The sequence below is a fragment of the Lucilia sericata genome, unplaced genomic scaffold (assembly GCF_015586225.1).
Source record: "Lucilia sericata isolate MDLA Ls3-8-SP2 unplaced genomic scaffold, ASM1558622v1 Contig000909F_arrow, whole genome shotgun sequence".
Taxonomy (NCBI): domain Eukaryota; kingdom Metazoa; phylum Arthropoda; class Insecta; order Diptera; family Calliphoridae; genus Lucilia; species Lucilia sericata.
In genome coordinates this window covers 154,403-167,514 of record NW_023994896.1, presented here as the reverse complement: position 1 = coordinate 167,514, position 13,112 = coordinate 154,403, and the positions used below count along the sequence as shown (strand labels likewise).

General features: G+C 32.8%; 1 protein-coding gene across 2 annotated transcripts in view; it reads left to right on the top strand.

The window, feature by feature from the left end:
* The first annotated feature begins 7,797 nt into the window (after window positions 1-7,797).
* LOC119608985 (homeobox protein 2-like) overlaps window positions 7,798-13,112 on the top strand; it is a 42,767-nt gene continuing 37,452 nt past the window's right edge. The window contains exon 1 of one of the 2 annotated variants that reach the window (XM_037963639.1): window positions 7,798-8,251. The gene's annotated coding sequence lies outside the window, so the exon portion shown is untranslated. Of the gene's footprint in view, window positions 8,252-12,118; window positions 12,278-13,112 lie in introns of those variants that run through there. The other variant, XM_037963640.1, reaches the window with a different exon arrangement.

The window sequence follows — 13,112 nt, the reverse complement described above, 5'->3', positions numbered from 1 at the left end:
TTTTAAATTCGTTTCTCATATATCATAAACACCAGACAGAAAAGCCATATGACATGAAACGACGGATTATCTTGTGTTAAGGAAACAGACCTTTCCTCCTATCGAGACCCCTTCCGTGGCCAAGAACTCCCAACAGAATGCATGGACATATGTAATGCATGTCATGAAGGTCTCAAAGTTCTCGTGGAAAGCATTCCTAAGGTACATAATTCCTTTTTCGAGTTAAAAGACCTACTGTTCATCATAGCAACCAACTTTCTGATATTTATTCGAAGTCCCTTCATGGTAAATTTTTTTCCGATGCTACTATTAATACGTCTTAGCCCTATACAGGCGTCTTAAATTTGTCTCACACATATCCTAAGCTTCACTATCTGTGCAGCTAATATTCTGAACCAGACAGGAAAGATATATTATATGTAAGTACGGATTATTTTTAATGCGTTCCAGCACGTGATCAAAGTCACGAGAAATCTCAATGTTTTCGTGGAAATCATTCCCAATCCGAGATGAAAGACCTACTATTCGGATATTGTATTTAAATCATCTTTTAATCATCCTAGCATCCAATTTTCAGATATTTAATCGAAGTATCGACATGGAAAAATATTTGACAAGTCTAGCCAAATATACGTCAGCTTATTATCTACATACAAGAAGTTCGCCTTCAGAAGGCTGTCAAAGTGCTTTACGTGAACACCTGACTTGATGGCCTAATTCCACGGTGGTCTTTTATATCCACAGGGTAAGCTTTTTCCAATTTTTTTTTTTTTAACCAACATTCTTTTTGGGTTTAAACTACAATACCCCGAAGGGACCTCTCCAAAAACCTAGACAAGACAAAGTCCGAAACTCTGCCCTATGGGCTACCGGTTCCCGTGGTTCGACCCGATATCAAATCATTTCAAGGTAAGACCGAGGATTCATTTGATCATCACCAGTTTATAGTGCATTCAGACTATAGGTATTGATAGCACCTCTTTTCCTCGGAATTAGAGTAACACAAAGAAGGGAGAAGTTTATCTAGGTAACTTGCTCAAGGGATAAATATTGGAGGATACCAAACGCTCTATGTATAATTTTATCCTAAAGCTTATACACAATGCCATCTTGTCTGATTTCTTAAAGTCAAAACTTTGTGTAATTCTGAAGAACCTTTCATTAAGACATATCCGACAAAGACCTCAGTTCCATTAACGAAAGGTTTTGCTTGGTAAAATGCTGAAACTTTTATTGAGGATCGTAGTGCAAAATATTTCCTTAATCTATTCGAACATAAAAGTTTATCTAAAGTAACTCTGACAATCTCAAAGATCTCCTTCGTAAATAGTTTGGTAAGGCCATCAGACAAATATCTTATTATTGACATAAACATTGACCATCGCTGTTCATTTAGCCATTTAGTAAATCGTAAACACTACCATAATTACAATTGCTCTGAATGAGCATTTTAATCAACAACGAATTTATTTAGTACATGTAACACAAATATAGACAAATTGCGCATTATTTTCTATCCCAAATTGTTACAATAAATAGTTACAATGTTACTACAACCAAAAACTATTTATGAATTGACAACTACAACTAAAACTATCAACTAAATGACTGACAAAATGCTTGAAATGCTGGCAGGCGAATAAACTAAATGACTGAATAACTGACTGAATGACATAGTGACTGCATATGAAAAACGATTGAACACTGGAGAACAGTAAATAAATGAGCTTATTTCTTCTATATGTTTAAATGAATGTGCGCCAGTACAACACGATTGTAACGTGAATATTAAACAGATGCTCAATATGGATTATTTTTATTCATGCGACTACAACATTTGATGATTATAATGTTGGCGATGATGATAATGTTGATGATAATGACGATAAAGTTACATGTACAATAAATGCAGTAATGAATAGAAGCTTTCCTTTATATAAAAAAGTTCTAATAACAACAGCTACAATACTATAAAAATATAAATTTATATGTGCATATTGCATGTTACATACATAACTGCTACTAGCTGCATCATATGTACGTTCAAATGAGTTTTGATTAAATGACATCTTTTTTATGCTTAAATACACTTTTAATTTGGGTAAATTAAAATATAGGAAAAAATATATTTAGATGAACTAAATTAAGAAAAAAGTTTTTAATGGAAATTTGAAAAATAAATTTAAATGTAAAATATTTTTATTTTACTCACCAATAACACAAACCGACAAAATTTAGAAAAGTCGAAACACTGAAGTATACTTTTCTAAATGATTAAGCGGCGCTGAATGGATTTGAGATATCGTTTATGGATGTTTCGAAAATCGGTATTTTTTAAGCCGTTTATTAGTTAGTTAGTTAGTTAGTTAGTTAGTTAGTTAGTTAGTTAGTTAGTTAGTTAGTTGTTAGTTAGTTAGTTACGTTAGTTAGTTAGTTCGTTAGTTAGTTAGTTAGGTTAGTTTAGTTAGTTAGTTAGTTAGTTAGTTAGTTAGTAGTTAGTTGTTAGTTAGTTAGTTTAGTTAGTTAGTTAGTCGTTAGTTAGGTTAGTTCGTTAGTTAGTTAGTTCGTTCGTTCGTTCGTTCGTTCGTTCGTTCGTTCGTTCGTTCGTTCGTAGGAGTTCGTTTCGTTCGTTCGTAGTTCGTTAGTAGTTCGTTCGGGTTCGTTCGTTCGTTTCGTTCGTTCGTTCTTCGTTCGTTCGTTCGTTTTCGTTCTGTTCGTTCGTTCTTCGTTCTTCGTTCGTTAGTTCGTTCGTTCGTTCGTTCGTTCGTTCGTTCGTTATTCGTCGTCGTTCGTTCGTTCGTTCGTTCGTTCGTTTCGTTCGTTTCGTTCGTTCGTTCGTTCGTTTCGTTCGTTCTTGTTCGTTCGTTGTTAGTTCCCGTCCGTCCGTCCCCGGGTGCGTTGTCCCGTGTTACACTTCATACGTATTTGCACATTTGAGTAAAATTTGTTTTAGTGAAGTGGCATGTTCGTCCGCCTACTTGTACTGACCTATAAACTTTTCACTCTCATCACAAGTGCCTCAAAAAAATAGATTTTTTGGCAACAAATTATACCCATTGTTATTGTTATTTCACATGTGCCTGCTGCATTACTGGCATATTTATTACAAACCTCCTCATCTGAAAATTCTATAAAAACTAAACTTTTTTAATATAATGAAAACTGAAACAAAATAGTTTTATTTAATTTGTATTTATGCATAATTATGGTAAAACAGTAATGTCCTTGTCCCATTTACCTTCTGTGGCAAAAGAATAAAAAGGCATTATTATAATAGGAACAACAATAACAACAAAAACAACACCAACAATAGAAGTAATGCCACAAAGGATGGTTTTGGTTATCACTCACATGAACGTGTTGTGACAAAAGACTATAAAAATGAAACTGAAAAAAAATATGTATGAAAATAAATTTCTCGTTTTATTTTGTTGCAAGAACTATTTTTATGTTTGTGTATACTTTTATGATGAATGTGGTCTGTGTGCGTTTGCTACAAAGTTTTATTTTTTCATACAAAGTTATTATAGTTTTTTCATATTTTGCATTATTTTAATTAAAATATATGTTTGTATGCACATAAATAAAGTTAGGCTCAGGAGCATGGATTTTAAATATACATTTATGTTTATAATATTGCACACTGACTCAGAAAACTGTAGTTATATTAAACATTCATAACAAAAGTTCCTAAGTTTTATTAACTACAATCAATTCCTTAGTAGTATTGATGGATACTGTTCTACATTTCAGTGCATTAACTTTCCCTTGTTATTTTTACTAATAAGGTTTGTTATACCCAATATATCACTGGGTCCTAATAATGCTCTTATAAGTTCTAGTCACATCCATCGGTCTCTGTTAAAATCATCGTTTGATGATTTTAACAGATACTGATTAGACTAGCCATGTCCGTCCATCTTCCAGTATGTAAAAACCACGATATAGCCGTCGAATATCCTTCGATAAAGATTTTTTGGTAATAATAATATCGGTCCACAATCTCAGATAGCTCCCAAAAAAGCGCCTCCCTGGAATACAGTTTAAACATTTATAAATATTATATGATAGTTATGCAGCAATCGTGAAATCGGAAGTGTACAATACAATTTTAAATTTTATACTCATTCACTGTACAGAAAAGGTAAGTTTTATAAATTCGCTATGAATAATTAATAATGACAATATTTAAATATAAAAATTTATTTATATTTGCATGTATATAGGAGTATGTATGTGCAAAAATGTATTTATAATAAATAGCTGTATTTGAGTATATTTGCGTGTATAATATGTATTTGCAACATCGAAATAATTAAACAAGACCAACAAAAATTGTTGCTACCACAACCAAACAAATTGTGTATTATGTAAATGATTCTTTGAGTATGTTTATTTCAATAACAGTTACAGTTAAATACAGCTTTAACGAACAAAATCAAATCGTTTTAAAATAACATTTTACATTCTATTCTAGTTTAGCTGTAGTTTAGCTGTAGTTCAGTTCTAGTTCAGTTCTAGTTCAGTTCTAGTTCAGTTCTAGTTCAGTTCTAGTTCAGTTCTAGTTCAGTTCTAGTTCAGTTCTAGTTCAGTTCTAGTTCAGTTCTAGTTCAGTTCTAGTTCAGTTCTAGTTCAGTTCTAGTTCGGTTCTAGTTCAGTTCTAGTTCAGTTCTAGTTCAGTTCTAGTTCATTCTATTCTAGTTTAGCTGTAGTTTAGCTGTAGTTCAGTTCTAGTCAGTTCTAGTTCAATTCTAGTTCAGTTCTAGTTCAGTTCTAGTTCAGTTCTAGTTCAGTTCTAGTTCAGTTCTAGTTCAGTTCTAGTTCAGTTCTAGTTCAGTTCTAGTTCAGTTCTAGTTCAATTCTAGTTCAGTTCTAGTTCAGTTCTAGTTCTAGTTCTAGTTCAGTTCTAGTTCAGTTTCTAGTTCGTTCTAGTTCAGTTCTAGTTCAGTTCTAGTTCATTCTAGTTCAGTCTAGTTCAGTTCTAGTTCAGTTCTAGTTCAGTTCTAGTTCAGTCAGTTCAGTTCTAGTTCAGTTCTAGTTCAGTTCTAGTTCAGTTCTAGTTCAGTTCTAGTTCAGTTCTAGTTCAGTTCTAGTTCAGTTCTAGTTTCAGTTCTAGTTCAGTTCTAGTTCAGTTCTAGTTCAGTTCTAGTTCAGTTCTAGTTCAGTTCTAGTTCAGTTCTAGTTCAGTTCTAGTTCAGTTCTAGTTCAGTTCTAGTTCAGTTCTAGTTCAGTTCTAGTTCAGTTCTAGTTCAGTTCTAGTTCAGTTCTAGTTCAGTTCTAGTTCAGTTCTAGTTCTGTTCTAGTTCAGTTCTAGTTCAGTTCTAGTTCAGTTCTAGTTCAGTTCTAGTTCAATTCTAGTTCAGTTCTAGTTCAGTTCTAGTTCAGTTCTAGTTCAGTTCTAGTTCAGTTCTAGTTCAGTTCTAGTTCAGTTCTAGTTCAGTTCTAGTTCAGTTCTAGTTCAGTTCTAGTTCAGTTCTAGTTCAGTTCTAGTTCAGTTCTAGTTCAGTTCTAGTTCAGTTCTATTTCAGTTTCTAGTTCATTCTTTCTAGTTCAGTTCTCAGTTTAGTTCTAGTTTTGTTCTTTCAGTTCTAGTTCAGTTCTAGTTCAGTTCTAGTTCAGTTCTAGTTTAGTTCTAGTTTAGTTCTAGTTCAGTTCAGTTCTAGTTCAGTTCTAGTTTAGTTCTAGTTCAGTTCTAGTTCATTTCTAGTTTCAGTTCTAGTTCAGTTCTAGTTCAGTTCTAGTTCAGTTCTAGTTCAGTTCTAGTTCAGTTCTAGTTCAGTTCTAGTTCAGTTCTAGTTCAGTTCTAGTTCAGTTCTAGTTCAGTTCTAGTTCAGTTCTAGTTCAGTTCTAGTTCAGTTCTAGTTCAGTTCTAGTTCAGTTCTAGTTCAGTTCTAGTTCAGTTCTAGTTCAGTTCTAGTTCAGTTCTAGTTCAGTTCTAGTTCAGTTCTAGTTCAGTTCTAGTTCAGTTCTAGTTTTCTAGTTCAGTTCTAGTTCAGTTCTAGTTCAGTTCTAGTTCAGTTCTAGTTCAGTTCTAGTTCAGTTCTAGTTCAGTTCTAGTTCAGTTCTAGTTCAGTTCTAGTTCAGTTCTATTCAGTTTCTAGTTCAGTTCTAGTTCAGTTCTAGTTCAGTTCTAGTTCAGTTCTAGTTCAGTTCTAGTTCAGTTCTAGTTCAGTTCTAGTTCAGTTTCTAGTTCAGTTCTAGTTCAGTTCTCGTTCAGTTCTAGTTCAGTTCTAGTTCAGTTCTAGTTCAGTTCTAGTTCAGTTCTAGTTCAGTTCTAGTTCAGTTCTAGTTCAGTTCTAGTTCAGTTGTAGTTCAGTTCTAGTTCAGTTCTAGTTCGGTTCTAGTTCAGTTCTAGTTCAGTTCTAGTTCAGTTCTAGTTCAGTTCTAGTTCAGTTCTAGTTTCAGTTCTAATTCAGTTCTAGTTCAGTTCTATTTCAGTTCTAGGTCAGTTCTAGTTCAGTTCTAGTTCAGTTCTAGTTCAGTTCTAGTTCAGTTCTAGTTCAGTTCTAGTTCTTCTAGTTCAGTTCTAGTTCAGTTCTAGTTCAGTTCTAGTTCAGTTCTAGTTCAGTTCTAGTTCAGTTCTAGTTCAGTTCTAGTTCAGTTCTAGTTCAGTTCTAGTTCAGTTCTAGTTCAGTTCTAGTTCAGTTCTAGTTCAGTTCAGTTCAGTTCTAGTTCAGTTCTAGTTCAGTTCTAGTTCAGTTCTAGTTCAGTTCTAGTTCAGTTCTAGTTCAGTTCTAGTTACATTCTATTCTAGTTTAGCTGTAGTTTAGCTGTAGTTCAGTTCTAGTTCAATTCTAGTTCAGTTCTAGTTCAGTTCTTGTTCAGTTCTAGTTCAGTTCTAGTTCAGTTCTAGTTCAGTTCTAGTTCAGTTCTAGTTCTAGTTCAGTTCTAGTTCAGTTCTAGTTCAGTTCTAGTTCAGTTCTAGTTCAGTTCTAGTTCAGTTCTAGTTCAGTTCTAGTTCAGTTCTAGTTCAGTTCTAGTTCAGTTCTAGTTCAGTTCTAGTTCAGTTCTAGTTCAGTTCTGGATCAATTTTAGTTCAAATGTAGATCATTTCTAGTTCAGTTGTTGTTCAGTTCCAGTTCTTGCTCCAATCTTTAGAGTATGATCTCTGCATAGTGATTTATGTTAAATTTGTTTAACACTAAAATATTAACCACCTTATTCACAAACAACATTTTTATTTTATAAATTTTGTTTGTGAATAAGGGGGTAATACTAAAATATTTAGTTACAAAAATCCAGTTTTCCTAAGTATTCGATAGAAAGCTAAATATACCCAAATTACTTTCAAAATGTTTTTAAAGTAAAGAACCAATTTTCATCTATAAGTTTTAAAAATTTAAACCAAAATTTTGAAACATACACACACATTTATTAAACACACTTAACATAAAAATAAAATCGAATTTCTAACTTTAATACACTTTTCTATACAACATACGTTAAAAAAAAACTAAGTAGAACAAATTTACGCAAAAACCTGCATTAAACTTGAAATGAAAACAAACATAAGTTTTATAAATTGATGCTGGCCTTTTAAAGGACCTTTTGTTTACTAAACAATCAACTGTTCATGGAAATTCACTTAACTGCTGTGTATTAAGTTTTGCTGCGCAGACTCAACACAAGAGTGGATTTTAAGGGAAATTGCAAATATTTTTTTTTAATGTAAAAGGAAAATTTTGTGGAAATTATTAAATGTTTTGGAACAAATAAACCGCAGCAGCTTGTTTGAAGGAAGATAAAATAGCAAAGCAATTTTGCCAGTAAACAGTTGCAAAATGATAACGAAAAGGATACGTGGCATTTAACGGATAGTTGGACAGATCTTAATAAGAATATCAAATTCTGTTACACAAAAATATATGAACGAAAAAATTTCGATAAAAAAAAATAAAAACTTCACAATCACACGTGTGAGAAGTATAAAATAAAAATTTTAAGTGAATTTTAAAATAAATTTTAAATAAAATATAGAAAAATGTGATAATTAAAATATGAAAATAAATTTTATAAAAATTATTAAATAAAATTAAAATAAAATTATTTAAGATGAAAACATTAATTGTTTTGTTTGTGATAAAAGTGCTGCAGTTAAAGTGTATGTGTTTTTGAAGGCCTTTTGAAAGGACCTTGTCATGTGTGTTTTATAAATAAGGACCTTCTCCTAATGTGTTCTTTGAGCCGTATGTTTCCTTGAGTGCACGCTGTTCATTCATGTTGTATTCATCATTTTGCATAAAATTACTTTGTATGTAAATAAGTATAAATGCACTTTTTTGTTTTTCTATTCATTTCTAGGCTAACGGGCATATCCTTTATTTTCTTTTATATTAAGTTTTTATATGTGGTTACAAGGTCAGTTTAGTTCTTTTAGATTTTATTAAAATATCAAGGGATTTTGTTTTATAAAATTTATTATAATAAGTGTTTTTCAATGTTAAACATTTCTGAAGTAGGTCTTATATCCGATGTACATATCTGAGCCGTGACTACTTACATATGTACCGATCATCGATTATGGTACGATTATGGACCTATGATTTGAGGAACTTAATTCGACTCACCTAACAATTTAAAAGAAGGTTTAAAGCGTCGAACTAACTAAAAATAAAGTATAATATGGGAGCAATCGGAACCACTTCAAAACTTCTGTGGAATATTGTTGTGATTCTTAGGTACTTCTAACGGACCTTTAACTTGAACATTTTTATGGAAAAATCTTATATAGTGAACTATGAGAAAAAAAATATCTTCCGATGTTCAGATTGTTCAATTAGTGCCCCTGAGTGTTGCGGAAATTGAACAAAATCGACAAATATTGGCACTGACCATAGGCATCTGAATCTTCACGTGGAATGTTATATAATTTTACCCATAATCTTGAGCGTTTATACAGATTACGTACCATAATAATAATAAAAATTTCGGACTCCGTCACTCTTTCTGAGAAAGGTTCCAGTCCGCCTATCGTATGGAAACCCCTAGGATATTTGTGGTTCCAGCCACTGTTTCCATTATTTCACCCAAGATTCTCTAGCTAAAGCTTTTAACTCCGTTCAAGTAGCGTCAAACAGTTTTGTATTCATCAAGTTCTTAGGTTACCATTATAACATTCACTCTTTTATTGCCGTTTAATCCCGATTACCCTCCAAAAATTCACTACTCTCCTAGACTTAACCTTATCAGCAGATATCGTTTTACTTAGTTGCCTTTTGCCTATTGGAAAATATGTAAAAATTTGCGTTATATTTAATCCAATCTATTTTACATATTCCTTTATATGACGGAATTCTATATCTCAGCTAGTGTAGACTTTAGTATATAGAAGATTTCTGTTTTCTAGTGGTTTGGGATACTACGTAAGAACGTTGCGGTAGTGGCTCCTGTTTCATTATTCCTCCCCCGGGTCATGTTACCTTGATAATCTTTCCCTTCTTGGTGTTATTGCAATCCGGGGAAAAGTGGTGCCACCAATAGTCTTGCCCTTTTCTTGAAATAATTTGATCTAGAGTTGACTCAGGGGGTCTTGTGGTCTAGTGCCATGGGAAACGATAGCCCACAGGGTTATTGGAAAGATCTCTTCTGTGTGCAAATGGTGGCTGTGGTTTAAACCCAAACTCGCCACAAGAAAATTTTGGTTAAAAGACTGATATGCGGTAAAGTCTATAATTCGGGATAGCTTCGATGCATAGACAACAGACACCCCGCTGAAGAGTGAATGTGGGACTAATCATTGGAAATGAGTTGGTGTCAAGTGAATGTAATATGGAATGACTGTAGGGGTTTGCGGGCCTTACCCATCCTTATATCTAAGTGAGTGTGTCGGATGTTTTTTTCAATGAGTGCATCGGATGAATTAGAAGTGTGCTGGGTTTGATGGTGAATTGAATTTTCCTCTCTCATCCGGGTATGTTTAGGATTTACTCTTTCCTCAAGACCTCGGTTTATTTGATGTATTCGTAATTCGGTCTACCGATTACGTCTCTAGGTGCTGTTGCAGACTCAACAGAGGCCATTCAATCTGGGTGGTTGTAACCGGAAGTGATATTTTTGCACCTCGGAAGTTAAACAATGAGACAGCAATAAATAGTCAGACATTAGATAGGTAGAGTACTTAAACAAAGTGTTTGTACATGGACCGGCAGAAGCATGTACAAAAATTGTCACCGGCGCATTAGAAGCACAATGGGCGGAGGCAAGTCATCTAATAAGCTTAGTCTGTGGTTGTAAAAGTACCACCGTTAAATAAGTCCAATACGGTAGGTGTTTATGTAAAGCACTTCGACCTGTGTTCCATTATTCTAAGGGGCAGTGTTTTATTATCTGCTATAAAACTCCGTTTGTGTTGTGTCGTGCAATTGTGAGGACAACTTTCTTAAGTTCCATTTAAAACAAGTTCCTGTATTCGTTCTCTCATTGCCGATTACCCCGATTAGACAGATTCTTATATGACGCAGAACTTACAACTTAAAGAATGAACTCTCCTACTGTCTACTACGTATTTAGACTTAATCTTATCTTATCTTTCTAATAACATTCTTAATCCAATCCCTTTTTTACATCTCGTGATTATACAGACTTCTATCTGAAAGGCCTTCGAAAGTCTACAGACTTTATTTCAATATACCAGATTTAATATCCAGTTTAACCTGTATGTGTATTAACAGTTTCTAAAAGTTCCCGACAATATTTGTTTCTGGCACGTATTATATATATAATATTTGAGTGGAAATTTCAATGTGTATAACCGACTTTGGTAAATTCACATAGAGATGGGGAATATCCAGCAATATTTCCAGAGCTTATGGAACTACTTACACCCAAGCATCATATGCTTTGATCTCTCTGTAATGGTATTATTTTGTACCTTCTTCCAAATCGTAAGATAGAATTGGTCTTAGTTGTCGTAGTACAACTAAGGTCCAATATAGTTATTATGGTTCTCCTATATAGCCATAACTCTGGCTTTCTTGGTCCTATATTTAATATGATGTTTTAATTTATATTTCCGATCAAGGATTTCCTATAAGTACTTAAACCTGTCGGCCACCGAAATCTTTTTGTCCGAGAATTATGGTTCAATGAACTCAAAAATTTTCGTCTTTCATTCGAAAAGACAAATTTCGTTGTTCGGAGAATTAAGGTAGACTTCAGGACTGCACAAGTAATTTGGATCCATGCTCCTCAGAAGATAATGATAGGAGAGTGACGCAATGGCTAAGTTCGTTCGTTTACAATAACAGGTTAAGGTACCCCCGACTTTAAATCATAATCATAAAGTTGATGTGACGGGATTAATCCTTTGGAAAAAATGTCAGTTGGTATAATTACTCCGTGTTAGGCAACGGAATTGTTCCAATGCTCCAATTTAATAATTATAAATATCGGAATTTAAAATAAAACTACCATTCCTTAACTACAAATCAAATTACACCCCAAAAAGCAACCATTAAATTAAACTGTGTTTTGTTTAAATCACTGAGATCAAGCCACTCATATACATATATATTCCCAAATACATCCATAGTATAAGATTGCAAGTGTATGTTGCATGAACAGCAATAGTATTGGTAGCAGTAATACAAACAGTTGCAATGGCTATATAACGAAACCATTGCAGCATGTTGATTTTAATTGTGCTCCTTTCACACTCAAACAGATGTGGCTCATGGCAAACAAGGATTCATATAAACGCACACAACAGCAGCTCCTTCCCCCAAAAGCTGAGGGTTTTTAAGAATATATGTATATACCATGTAAAACTGCAACAAAAACATGCAGTGATAAATATTGTAATTGTTATAAAATATTATATTTTTTATTTATTCATAAAAGAAATAAAACAACAACGATTTTCACCCTTAACAAAAATTATTTATTTATTTATGTGAGAGTGTAACAGTGTTTTGTTTTAAAATTATGAAAATGGCATTTTTATTTCATATATTTTTTTCTATAAATTATGACTGGCACGTGTCCTTCAGAAACAGATAAATAAATTTATAAATTTATAAACAAAACATTTATACTTATAGGAGTGTGTGTGTGTTTGTATATGATTTTAGTATAAATAAATATGAATAAATTTTCTAGTTCGTGGCATAACAAATGTGTGCAAGTGACTGCTCAAAGGTCCTGTAGTACTTAAATAAATCTAACGCCTCCAAAGTAAAGATTTCTGAGATTTCCAACAACAATGCCACTTAATCATCAATAGCATTTTGTTGAAAAACTCAATTACAAATATTTCTATTTTGCCATTAACAAAAAAAAGGTGCGTGTTTTGGTAATTGTTGTTGTTTTTGTTATTGATTTCCAATTAACTTTAGTTGACTTTTTGTTAGTTTTGTTTCGCACGTTTCAACCCTTAAGTCCTTGATATACTAATATAACATTTTGTATATGACTTTCATAGACATCCTTTTTTTTTGCGAGTAAATCAAAAGTTCTTGATTGTGAGAAATAAAAAGCAAGTTAATTGTATTTTTCGGTTAAATGTTAAAAAACCACAGTGTCTTAATGACTTTTATGTGGTTTTGGATTTCATGGAAAATTTTATCTCTATCTTCTTCTTTACATGTGTGTATTTTTCGCATAAAATCCTTTGTCACTTGCTGTCTACTGCTGTCCTTAACCACATACATACATACATACATATTCCTTCATTCATTCACCGTTGATGAAGTAAATTCTTAAGTTTTATAGAAAATTTAACAGCATGTGGGTAAATTGCTGAAAGTGGTGTGTATAGAGGTTTAAGAGAAATTTTATGTTTTCCCTTTCTATCTAGGTCAACTGATGAATTTTTTAAAAAGGGACATTATTTTTCCTTAAATTTTTAATGGGATTTAAATCAATCAAGTATGGAAGTGAAATGGATCAAGATCAAATACATTGGACCCTACAACGATGTAAAGGAATTAAATTTGAAGACCTAAAACAATAAGTTATTCTTAAAACAAGTAAGAAATTATAGTCGGGCGAGGCCGACCATATAATACCCTACACCTGTTACAAAAATGAAATGTGTTTTAGTTTTCATAATAAAGCATTTAAGCAGAATTGTACCTTGCCTTGAATTATACTTAAGCCATTTATTGTTGAACAAA